General features: G+C 40.1%; 1 pseudogene; it reads right to left on the minus strand.

The window, feature by feature from the left end:
* Nucleotides 1–1766: 1766 nt before the first annotated feature.
* Nucleotides 1767–7681, minus strand: LOC131400348 (uncharacterized; annotated as a pseudogene).
* Nucleotides 7682–13824: the final 6143 nt, after the last annotated feature.

The raw sequence follows: 13824 nt of genomic DNA on the forward strand, positions 1-13824 counted from the left end.
CCACATGTTTATGCTACCTTATAACATCATCATTAGCATCATTACTTTTCTCGTCAAATGTTGTAATGTAAAAGAATATTGAACTGCATGTAAGATTGTCTGGGTTCTACTCTCAGCCTTGTCTGCTTTGAGCTAGTCCCTTAACATATATAGAGTTTAGTTTTCTCATCTGTCAAATGTAGAGGGTAATCTGAATCATCTCTAAATGACTTTCCAGGGTGAAATTGTGTTGGTTCCTCTCACTTTGTATATCTGCCTTCTATTTGCTCAAATATAAGGAAAAATGTGCCAGCTCTGGTGGTCTAGTGGTTAAGATTTGGTGCTCTCACAGCCATAGCCTGTGTTTGTTTCCCCATGAGGGAACCACACCACCCATCTGTTGGTTGGCATACTGTGGTGGCTGCATGTTACTGTGAGGCTGAAATCTATGCCACTGGTATTTCAAATACCAGCAGTGTCCCCCATGGCGGGCAGGTTTCAGTGGAGCTTCCAGACTAAGACAGACTAAAGAAGGACCTGGCCACCCACGTCTGAAAAAATTGGCCATGAAACCCTGTGAATAGCAGAGGAACATTGTCTGATACAGCACCAGAAGGTGAGAGGATGGCACAGAAAGACCAGGCAGGGTCAGGCATGGTTCAGCTCTGCAGTACACAGGGTCACTAAAAATCAGAATTAACTGGACACTAACAAGGAAAAATACAGAAGCAGCTATTATATTAGTCAGAGTTCTCCAGAGAAACAGAACCAATAATATTTATGTATTTGTTTATATGTTATATATACATCATAAATATATAAAATATCATATATACTTTTAATATATTATCTATTATATATTTTATTATAAATTATTATATATTTTATATATTTCTATATATTGTAATATATCTGTATATTTGTGATGTAAAATACAAATTATATATATATTTGTGTATCTATCTATCTATATAAAATGAGATTTATTATAAGGAATTGGCTCATGAGATTGGAGAGGTTGAGAAAAGTACCATGATCTTCTGTCTGCAGGCTGGAGACCCAGGAAAGTGAGTGCTGTAAATTCCAGTCGAAGTCCTAAGGCCTGAGAGCAAGGAGTGCTGATGATATAAGTTCTAGTTCAAGGGCAGGAGAAGAACAATGTCTCAGTTCAAGGAGCCAGGCAGAGAGAGAGAGAGAATTCAAACTTCTTCCACCTTCTCTATTCAAGCCCTCAATGGATTAAATAATGCCCCCCCACATTGGAGAGGGCAATGTGCTTTACTCAGTCCACCAATTCAAATGCTAGTCTATTCCAAAAACACCCTTACAGACACACCCAGAAATAATGTTTAACCAGATATGTTAGCATCCCTTGCCTAGTCAAGTTGACACAAAAAATTAGCCATCACAAGTCCACCCTTTGTCAACTTGGCATTTATGCACATCTCCTTAAACTATACTTTATCTCCAAATAAAGGCGATAACAGGGTCATAATTCTGTCTAACATGATACAGCTATTCATGCATACAACCAAAAGTGCACTAACTTCTTACCCAGAATAGGAAGTAAAGTCCTTGAGTGATATTTACTCTTCTCTTTGATATCCCGTAGCTTAAATACTGTGATACAAATTAATAATACTTAAATGCTATGATATAAAATTAATAATACATCTTATGTTATATGATAAGGCAGTAAGAGAGGAAAGAAAAACAAAGATATTCAATACATACATACATAAATATATTCATAACAAAATAAAATAAGGAAGAAATACTCATTGCAATTATAGTCCTTGTTTCTGAAACTGGTCACATGGTCATAGCTGGTATTTATAATTACTTTCATTCACTACCTATTCTGTGTTCCCTTTGTCTTCAGGAAGTACCTCAGCTGATTGTTCTTCTTTACCCAGTGGGATGACCCAAAGGCTCATTCCTGAAGGGTCTGGAACATTAGTAGTCCTGCGTGGATTGGGTTGTTGTAGTTTTCCATTGACCTCAATCATAGGGCATGGTAATATTAAGAGATACTCTAGGGGATCTTCTGTGTTCCAGACATACTCTTTCTTACCTCATTTATAAAGTAGTAATTCAATTTCCCCATGGTAGTCAGGATCAACCACCTAGGCAGCACAATAAATCTCTTCTTTGCCTGTTGATTCAGAGGTATGAGGAGCCCAAAGTAGCCGGGTGACAGTCTTCATTTCCAGTTTAATAGAATTATTGTTGTGTCTTGTGGCGGAAGCATTCCTGCCTCTGGAACTAAGACCTCTAGGCCAGCAGAGCATAAGGTTGCAGAAACAGGAGGCAAAAACATTGCTAATGGGTCACTAGGGGTAATAGTGAATGGTGCCACTCCCATTTCTACTCCTTGATTCCTGGACCTGTGAATCCTGACTATTAGAGAAACAGCACCACATATTGGTTACTGATTCAGAGCATATACAGCCTTCTAGAGAACCTTGCCTCAGCCCTCCAAGTAGTGCCACCTAGCTGGTGCTGCAACTGAGTCTTCAAAAGGCCATTCCACCACTCTATCAATCCAGCTGCTTCAAGATGGTGGGGAACATGGTAAGACCAGTGAATTCCATAAGTATGGGCCCATTGCCACACTTCTTTTGATGTGAAATGAGTTCCTTGATCAGCAGCAATGCTGTGCAGAGTATCACGACAGTGGATAAGGCCTTCTGTATGTCAATGGATGGTAGTTTTGGAAAAAACATTGTGTGCAGGGAAATCAAATCTGTACGCAGATTAAGTGTCTGTTCCAGTAAGAACAAAATGCTACCCCTTCCATGATAGAAGCTGTCCAATATAATCAACCTACCACCAGGTAGCTGGCTGATCACTCTGGGGAATGGTGCCATATCAAGGACTCAGTGTTGGTCTCTGCTGCTGGCAGATTAGGCACTCAGTGGTCGCCATAGCCAGGTTGGCCTTGGTGAGTGAAAGCGCATGTTGCTGAGCGTATGTATAACCTTCATCCCTGCCATCATGGACACTTTGTTCATGAGGCCATTGGACAGTGACATGAGTGACTGGGGAAAGAGACTGACTGGCATACACAGAATGGGTCATCCTATCCTCTTGATTATTAAAATTCTGCTCTGCTTAGATCACCTTTTGGTGAGCATTCACATTGGACACAAATATCATCATGTATTTTGCCCATTCGAGAGGTCTATTCACATACCTCTTCCCCAAATTTCTTTGTCATCAATTTTCCAATCATGTTCCTCCCAAGTCCCTGAACATCCAACAAAACCATTGGCCACAGCCCATGAATTGGTGTATAATTCCATGTTTGGCCATTTCTCCTTCCAGTGAAAAACCAGGCACACTGCTTGAAGTTATGCCCACTGGAAGGATATACCTTCGCCACTGTCCTTTAGGGATGTCCCATAAAGGGGTTATAGTGCTATAGCTGTCCACTTTCAGATGATGCCTGCATATCATGTAGAACCATCTATAAACCTGAGACTTCTTTTCCTCCACCAATGGATTATAGGGAACTCCCTTGAAACCATAGGTGCAGGCTGGGAGAGAAAAAGACAGTATAGCAGGAGTGGGGATCATAGGTATTTGGGCTGCTTCTTCATGTAATTTACTTGTGACTTCATGGCCTGCTTGGGTTCGATCATGTATGTACCACCTTATTTGATGATGAAGTGCTGCAGTGCATGCCTAACTTTATGGCTTAGTGGGTCAGATTACACGGAATTCATGATGGGCATCTCAGATCACATGGTAACTTAATGGCCCATGGTTAAGTGTTCCATCTCTACTAAGGCCCAGTAGTAGGCCAAGAGCTCTTTCTCAAAAGGAGAGTACTTTGTATCTACGGAAGATGGCAGGGAGGGCTTTGCTCCAAAATTTTTAGGGCCTGTGCTGAACTTCACCTATAGGGGCCTGCCAAAGGCTCCAAATAGCATCCTTATCTCCTATCTGCCACTAATTCTTCAAGCATCATTGGGTTGGCTGAACCATATGGCCCAAGTGGCAGAGCAGCTTGCATAGCAACCTGGACCTATTTCAGAGCCTTCTTTTATCCTGGGCTCCTCTCAAAACTATCAGATTTTTAGGTCACTCAGTAAATAGTCCAGAGTAACACACCCGAATGAAGAATATGTTGCCTCCAAAATCAAAAGCAGCCCACTAGGTGTTGTGCCTCCTTTTTGTTTGTAGGAAGGGCCTGATACAACTTATCCTTCACCTTAGAAAGGGTAGGTCAACATGCTCCACACCACTGGGTACCTAGAAATTTCACTGAGGTAGAAAGCCTCTGAACTTTTACTAGACTTACTTCCCACCTTCTAACACACAAATGTTTTACCAACACGTGTAGAGTAGTTGCTACTTCTCACTGACTAGGTCTAATTGGCATAACATCGCCAATGCAATGGACCAGTGTGGTATCTTTTGGAAAGGAAATGTGATCAGGATCCCTGCAAATTAAAATATAATGCAGAGCTGGAGAGTTGATATACCCCTGAGGTAGGACAGTGATGTATTGCTGGCCTTGCCAGCTGAATAAACTGCTGCTGGTGAGTATTACTGATAGGGATGGAGAAAAAAGGAATTTGCCAGAGCAATAGCTACATACCAGGTATGAAGGAATGTGTTAATTTTCTCAAGCAATGAAACCACATTTGGTATGGCAGCTAAAATTGGACACACCATCTGGTTAAGCTTATGATAATCTACTGGCATTCTCCAAGATCCATCTGTCTTCTGCACAGGCCAAATAGGTGAGTTGAATAGGGGTGTCATGGGAACCACAACCTTCAAGTCCTCAATGGTGGCACTAATCTCTGAGATCCCTCCAGGAATGCTTTTTGTTTACTCTTTTCCTGGGTAGAGGCAGTTCTAGTGGCTTCCACTTGACTTTTCCCACCATAGCCCTCACTCCACAGTTCAGGGAACCAATATGGTGATGCTGTCAGCCGCTAAGTTTATCTATTCCAATTATGTATTCCAGAACTGGGGAAATAACCACAGGATGGGTTCGGGGACCCCCTGGGCCCACTGTGAGATGGACCTCAGCTAAAACTCCATTGATCACCTGACCTCTATAAGCCCCTGCTCTGACTGGTGGAACACAGTGACATTTTATGTCTTCTGGAATTAGTGCCAGTTCAGAGTCAGTGTCTAGAAGTCCCTGAAAAGTCTGATTATTTCCTTTTTCCCAATGCAGTTATCCTGCTAAAAGGCCATAGGTCCCTTTGGGGAAGGATGGGAGAAAAATTAACAGTATAAATTTTTGGTAGTGTACCAGGGTCCTTCCTCAAGACGACTCCCCTTCATTTATGGGGGCTCTGAGTCTGTAAACTCTCTCAAGTTGAGGAATTGATTGAGGGGACATGACTATCTGTTTTTATGATTCAGTTTAGACATTTTTAGCTTGATCTAGAACTTTTCTGCTTCTTCAGATCTAGTAAGAATTTACTAGGTTTCTGTCGACATGAAATAACCAATAACCATTCTATAGGTAAGAGAGATAAGGTGAGTTTTACTTGAGCCAAACTGAAGTTTATAATCTGGGAAGGCCTTTTCCAGAAAGGAAGAAAGTGTTCTGGAGAAGCATGGTTTTGAGTACAGTCTTATACCTTTTTAGAACAAAGAATATACATTAAACACACCCAGGACACATATTCATCAAAGTTTCAAAGAGGTATTCAGTTGCAAATTAGCAGGTCAACATGACCCTGATGTCAGGAAAGGGAACTTATTTTAGGAGCACTAATATAAATGTTACCAATAGGGCGTTACCAATAGGGCGTTACTGGCTTTGTAGGAGCAGAAGAATGCATTCTTATTTTAATGGTTAAAGCAGATGTACAATGTACGTTTGATAGGCCATAAATCACGTTTTTTTTTTTTTTAGTTCAAGTAAAATCAGTTTTAAATCAGAATATTTACCCCGTATACCTCAATATGTGAAAATCTCTTGTCACTTCCTATCTATTTCACTTCTAGGAATACCATGATCAACCAGCCAATGACAAAGGTCTGCATGAGTCAGGCTATTCTGATTGCTGCTTTGACTCTGCTGTACATCGCAGTGACCATGCCCTCCTTCCCTATCGCAATTAAGTGCCACCACTTTACTCCTGCTGATTAGAATCCAACTACTCCCATTGCATTTAGGTTTCCCAATTAAATGGCTGCAGTTCCTACTGTAATTTTTCACCTACAAAGAAGAGCAGTCATGGAGCTCTTCAAGGATGGTGGGGCTCCCCTTATAAATTTATTTCTCACAGTATTGGTGAAAGTGTAACTGCAGGCCCTCCAGGACCAGTTCAACTGACATCATCTTGTCAACAGAATAATTAAGAAATTGTCTTTCAGAAAATTTGCAAAGTCACATAGCCAGAGTATGCACAGAAGAAGAAATCTTGACCTGAAATGACCACAGGACCAAAGATTCTCCTCCCCACAGAACCCAAGGAGCAGGACACGACCAGAACTTGAAAATCGGACTCTTATCAGAAGTGAGGGATCCATTATTTAGGAAAATCCAGTGTTAAAATTCCTTCCACACTTCATCATAAATGTTTAGAACCTCATTATAAATGTTTAGAACCTTACCAAAAATGCTTGAATCAATCAAAACCTGTCCCACCAGCATTTCCGTGTGCCAGCCTGTTCTCCCTAACGTCTTAAATTTTGCCCCAAATCCTGAATCAGGGAGACAGATTTGAGGGCACATGCCCCCTGTCTCCCTGCAGATTGATCTCGCAGAATAAAACTCATCTCTTTTCCCAAAAGCTAATGCTGTAATTAATTGGCTTGTTTATGCACATTGGGTAGAGAACCCCATTTGTATGCGGTAACAAAAGGTATGTCTTCTGGACCTTCCCAGTGTGGATGAGTAGGTCTTAAATGACAAATCCACTCTAACATTCCAGTCTCTCTAACCCTTTGAATTCCTTCCTCTACATTAAACCAAAGCAGGTCTGACATTTTTGCTTTGCTCACTATGGGCCATCTTTTCATCCATGTTTCAGCAAACCAACCAAACAAACTGTTGGGGCTTTTATAAATTCTGGAGCTGGAAAATTAAATGCAAAATATCTGCTTAGTGAGCTCATATGAATAAATTTGGCCTGATCAAATTTTATGTTTCTTCCACCATAATCTCACACCCTTTGTATCCATTCCCACACATTTCCCTGGATTTCTGTTGGTATAATTTAGAAAATTCAAGTAGTTTTTTTGGAGTGTATTGTACCTCCTCATGGGTCACACTTTGTACCTGATCTTTACAGGCATGCTGAAACTTGAGTATAGTTGTAGATTTAGAAGCAAAGAGGAGTGGAGAGGTGGGTCCTGAGGAGAATCAGCATTGTCTTACATGACAATTGCCTGGGGACAGACCATTAGACTTTCCTCAGGCAATGCATGGTTAATTCCCTCAGACAGGGGTGGAAAGGCTGATAAGACTGGGGGTGGAGAGGCTGCTGCTGCTGAGGGTGGAGATTTCTTCCACTGGCAAGGAAGACTCATGAGGATTTAGGGGCTCAGTGTACCCAGTTTCATCAGGGTCTTCCCACCTGTCCCCATCCCAACTTACAGGACCCCATTCTTTCTCAATCAATGCCCTCACTTTAACAGACACCCTGTGAGGCTGGGAATTCAACTTGAGTTGTAATTCAGCCAGTTTCCTTAGGAGATTCTGCATTTGATTTTCAGCAATCATAGCCCTGTGGCTACAGGAGGCTGTATGGCTACAATGGTTATATGTGTCTCCTTCAGGGCACATGAAGAAGCCTTCAAGTCATTTATATAGTACTTGAGCTGGGAATTTGAATCCCTGAGCTCATCCTTTTCTTTCACCATTTTGTACGGCAACATTAGGAGTAACCAGCCAATTCATTATATTTGTTAGTTTTCCAAAAATGTTTGCAAGTATTATATACACAGTCATCCAGCTCCTTGCTTCTTATAAGTAGCTAATTAGCGTTATCCAATGCAGATATTTTGCATATCTCTATTGTCAGATCATGCCATGGACTATCAGTGCTCTCTTTACTACAGTAAATAAAATCATCTGTCTTTAAATCTAATCAGATTAGACAGCCAATTCTGTAAACCCCAGAACCTATTCAGAAAACTCATCCTTAAAATTCTGTTCCTCTAGGGCCGGCACCGTGGCTTAGCGGTTAAGTGTGCACGCTCTGCTACTGATGGCCCGGGTTTGGATCCTGGGCACGCATCAACGCACCGCTTCTCCAGCCATGCTGAGGCCACATCCCACATACAGCAACTAGCAGGATGTGCATCTATGACATACAACTATCTACTGGGGCTTTGGGGGAAAAAAAAGGAGGAAGATTGGCAATAGATGTTAGCTCAGAGCTGGTCTTCCTCAGCAAAACAAACAGGAGGATTAGCATGGATGTTAGCTCAGGGCTGATCTTCCTCACAAAAAAAACAAAAAACAAAAACATAAACAAAAAATTCTGTTCCTCTGGAACCACTCTTGGTACCAAAATCTGTATTAGCCAGGGTTCTCCAGAGAAACAGAACCAATTATATATAAATATATATGTATAATGAAATTTATTATAAGGAATTGGCTCATTGTGATTATGGAGGCTGAGAAGTCCCACCATCTACCATCATCTGCAAGCTGGAGACCCAGGAATGCCAATGCTGTAAATTCCAATCTGAGTCCTGAGGCCTGAGAACCAGAAATGCCAATGATATAAGTCTCAGTCCAAGGGAAGGAGAATACCAATGTCCTAGCTCATACAGTCAGGCAGAGAGAAAGAGAGAGAGAGTTCCACCTTCCTCTGCTTTTTTGTTCTATTCAAACCCTCAATGGATTGGATGATGCCTACCCACATTGGGGAGGGCAATCTGCTTTACTCAGTCCACTAGTTTAAATTTTAATCTCTTCCATCTGGAAATACCCTCACAGACATACACAGAAATCATGTTTAACTAGATATATGGGCAGCCCTGGGCCCAGCCAAGTTGACACATAAAATTAACCATCACAGCCATGTGCAAATATCTCATAAGAATTACTCTTAATCCTTTATTTTAAAAGGCTTTTTTAGTTTTAAGTGAAAAGTGATACCAAACCTCTTAATCTCATGTTTGTGTGCTCAATGTGCAGTAAGCCAAGCACTGAGACATCAGTGCTTAGAGATGGAAAAAGGTTTATTCGAATTGGTCAAAATGAGAAGACAGGAGAATAGGTTCTCTCAAATCCGCCTTAACAAGAGAAGAAAGCAGGGGGTTTTATAGAGCTAAGGGGCTTGGTGGGATGACTTTCAGAGAAACAAAGTGGTAATCTGTGTTTCTTTCACTCTAGATAAGCCCTTGGGCAATATGACTTCTGGGCATCAATGGCAGCTGGGGGCTGGTTATCTGGTGATCCTTGAAGGCATTCTCTTTCTTCTGTAAAAGAAGCTCATAAATCCTTGTGACCCTTGAGTCACCCCTCGGGTTCAACAAGAAAACAGCCAATTGACAAGATTAACTTCTTTTCATCTATGTCTGTGTTGGGAACAAGGTCGAAAGGTAATCTTACTGAATATTTACAGTAACCCTCAGGTACCCAGCTTCAAAAAGGACTATCAGTTTCAAAGGCACTTAGATTTTGATCATGTGAACCCAAATATATGGATAAAAATGGAATTTGTGTTTTGAATTCTATTGTTTTACCTACATATGTGATATCATGTAGCTATGACCTTTATCTTGTTTCTGGAAATGTAATTCGTGCTCAGATGTCTAGTAATAAAATACATTTGTAATAAACATTATAATAAAATGCATTTTGTTTGTACAACCAAAATATAATAAATCTCTTTTAGGGTATTCCAGCATCAAAATAGTGATGCTTGTTGTTAAGGCTCTGCCAGGAATGAGAGAGGGCCTTCTGATTCCTCAAACAAACATGAAATGCTATTTGGTCTACATTTAGTGTTTCTCATATCTTTCAGAATTTTCTCATCCTTAAAACTAATGAGTATAAACAGAATTTAAAAACTACTTCAGAGATCCCTGGTGATTCCTCATAAGTGTCTCATTCACTTATTCATTTATTCATTCAAAAATATTACCTGAATGTCTGCTATGTACTATACACTATGCTAAATGTAATGTGGAAGTGGACAAAGAGATGAGGAGAGAAAGTTGTGTAGCTACCACTGCTTCAACCAAATCAGGTCTGCTTTAGCTATTTTGTATTTTGGACTTCTGCAAAAGATTTCCATGGCCAAAAAATATGAAAAGCACTGGTATGGAAAATAAAAATATCTACTCCTTCATAATGTCAGTTAGCTGAAATTTCGTTGGATTTACGTACATTTTCAGCCTCTGGTGAAGTTGAATTGCTTTGGATTCTTGGTGTACTGTATCATATTGTAAAATTTGCAGTGTCTTCCAAAGTGTCTCAATTGCTATGGTTACCAAATTGAGGAATGAGTTAAAACGGGTAATGCATTCTGTCTCTGGTACTTAGGAAGGGTAACAGACCTGTGAACAGTTTCCCGTCCATTGTCATGAATCTCACACTTCTTTCTAAATATAATAAATGGTAAAAAAGTAAATAGCTCCAAATAGCCTATGAAGCTGCCTAATTCTAATTAAATTTTCAGTTGATTTTTTTAGTTTCCTATGAGGCTCTGTTTTTATATCTGAACAAATGGCTGATTGCCCTGGCTAGGTACTGGCAGCATTATTGTTATTATTATTTTTATTGATATTATGTCTTTAAAGTACTTCCTTTTTATGGTAAGTTGACTAACAGAATTTAAGTGGTGCTTAATTATAAAGATTATCTTTCTTAACTTTCTAAATTTCTATCCATTCATTTATACATTTATGGCATCTTTGATAAGGAATCCTAGAATTTCATTTGGGCTAAAAGGATAAGATTTGAATAGACAAAGAGAAAAAATTCTGAACTAGCAAGGAAAACAAAAAGATATTCAAAACATCCAAATCCATCAATGACCTCCAAACAGGTATAAATGGTGAAATAAACTCCCAATTTATTTCTTAGCTGTTGCTTAGAGCTGATATAAATGAGTTCACTATTCTTCCATATTATACCAGCTAACTGTACTTTAACCACTCAAAAATACCCCCCCCAAAAAAAAAAACATCTTTTGAAACTGACAAATGTTTCCCAAATTCAGTCTTGGTTATCAAAATCTAAATCTGCTTTATTTTTTTAACTATTAAGCAAACACAATGGAAGCAGCCACCTGTAAGAACAGCGCTTTACATTTTTGTATAGGTTTTATTTCACATAACCGTGTGCCGGTGTGGGTCTAGGGACATACACACACAAAAACCTGTTGTATCCACCAGGAGCAAAATCCTTAAAATGATGAGAATTCAGAAGTCTGTAGAACTGAGATAGAGTTAGTGACATGTTTTTCACAGCTAAATAAACTCAAATGGCCATGAACTCTTAGAAGTACTCTTTAAAACATGTACTTTTAAGTAACTCGTAGTCTATCTCTTCAAGGTCATCAAAATTGAAAGAGGCCTTGTCAGTGGGAAGAGTTCAAAATGTATAGCGTAACCTTTCTGGACAGGCTGAAGTAGAGTTTGCCTTCTGAAAAGTATGTACTCAAGGACTTCATCAGCAGAGGACTCATCAGTATCTGAGCTGTCACCATTAACAATTTAACACAGATTTGCAGACTATTACTTAGGTTAAGACTGCTAAATAGAGTAAAAGGGCTTAAGACTCACCACTCCTTCAAGTTGTGGGACTTCTTCCCCACTCTCAGAGCAAGAAGATTGCATGTTCTTCACTTCTATGTTGTGAACTGCCAAAAGTGGAGACCATAAGCCTGATGCCGGGACTCAATCCCCATCATTGGAGAAAATGTATTGTTTTTCTAATTGTCTACTCCTGAATTCAGCGAACACTTTTTTAAAGCACCAGAGGGTAAATATTTTAGGCTCTGTGTGCTGTAAGACCACTGTCGCAACTACTCAACTTTACCGTTGTGGCACTAAAGCAGCCATAAACAATACGTAAACAAATGAGTGTGGCTATGTTCTAACAAAACGTTATTTGCAAAAGCAGTCAGCTGGCCAAATTTAGTTCATAGGCTGTAGTTTGAAGACCTCTTAGCTATTCTGTACGGAGTTAGAGATCTTGACATAATGCCAACCCTTAATTTTTTTATAATTTATTACTACATGGTTTTCAATCAATCTCTCTCTCTCTGTATCTCTGTCTCTGTCTCTGTCTGCCTCTCTCTTGCTCTCTCTCTCTCTCTCCTTCTCTCCTCCTCTCCTCATTTCCTGTCTGTCTTACACTCAGCTCTGGTGCCTAATATTCCTCCTGTGCTATGACACGCTATTTATTCAGTTGGACTAGCTCACTTCCTGCCAAATTTTCTGTCTCCCCCATTTTCCTTCCTTTTTCACACTTCATTCTTCATCAAGTATAGTTCAGTAAGATAGTCATTGACTCAGGAGAGCAGTCATTTCACACTAACCACAGCTGAGTTTCTCACAATCAGAAGCCTCATTTTCTTTAAATGATGCGGAGAGCCTGTTTCTTTCGTTCCTAGTGATGCTGTGTATGGAAGAAGTGAGGAGCAGTAATGAGAGCTGGGTTGGCGGCAAGGAGGCTTGGTTTCCAGTGGGATGCATCTCACCTATCTGCCTTAGACTGAGGGTCTTATCATTTGCTCCAGGGCCATAATGAGAGTTATTTGACATTAGAATGGTGTAGCTAGCTACTACGTAGTGTGATATGTTGACCACTGCAAGGCCTGTTACAGACTATTACCCTAGTCTGCTTACTTCTTATCATCAGCTATAAAAAAAGGGGGCTGGAAATACACCCTCCTTAATGATGAATCTTAAAAATTTCCTCCTTCCACAACTTAATTAAAATGTGCTTTTATAAGGACTTTGATTGAGTCAGTAGCAACTTAGCAGAGAGCAAAGCTCTAAGGAAATAAGACCCAGGACAGAAAAATATTGATAGAGAAGGAAAATCCAGAGCATAAAGTGATGTCTAGGATGGCCTGGTAAAATTGTGGGAAGTTTCAGGCAGTCAAAGCTCAGAATGAGGACTCTGAGTGCCTGAAGGAATAGAATAAATCAATAGATAATTCTCTATCACAAAATTGCCTGGGGTAGGCTATGCAGTGATATTTTAAATATGAGAAATAAGGAAAGAGAGATGATATGTATAACTTCAGTTTGAAAACCGGTAATCAAGATTGGCTCATCTATACCCTAGCTGTAACTAGAATATCTGTTGAATGATAGAAGGACAGTTGCAAACTCTCCCATAAACAAGTCTTATTATGTGCCAGGCCCTATGTCAAGTGCTCAAGGCATACAGATTAAAAAAAGTCGTAGTCTTTCTCCATAAGGCTCTTGCTGTTTACCTGTTTCTCTTCCAACAGACTATTAAAACAATGTGATAAGTGCTACGATAGGAATAAGTACAGTGTGCTGCATGAGCACATAGGAGGGGTGCCTAACTCTTATTTATAGTCAAGTAATGCTTCCTGGAATAAGTTATACTTGACATGAGATTTGAGCAAAATATGTTTCAGATTGAGGGAGTAGCAAGTTGACAAGGCCTAAAGTTGAGAGAAGCATAGCACATTCTTGGAATTGAAAGAAGTACAGTTTGGCTGGACAAAGAGACAGCAGTGGTTGCAGACAGCAGTGAAGCATGGGCATGCTCAAGTAGCTGTGTAAGCAGGGTAAGCCAGGAATGTCAGCAGCTGTGGAATGAACATTGACCCTGACTGATTTGCCCAAACAAATTGAGTCCTGCTGCCATCCCAGGAACCTCAAGAAATCCTCCATGGGGTGGACAACTTAGCCAAGTGGAAG

The sequence above is a fragment of the Diceros bicornis genome, chromosome X, assembly GCF_020826845.1.
Source record: "Diceros bicornis minor isolate mBicDic1 chromosome X, mDicBic1.mat.cur, whole genome shotgun sequence".
Taxonomy (NCBI): domain Eukaryota; kingdom Metazoa; phylum Chordata; class Mammalia; order Perissodactyla; family Rhinocerotidae; genus Diceros; species Diceros bicornis.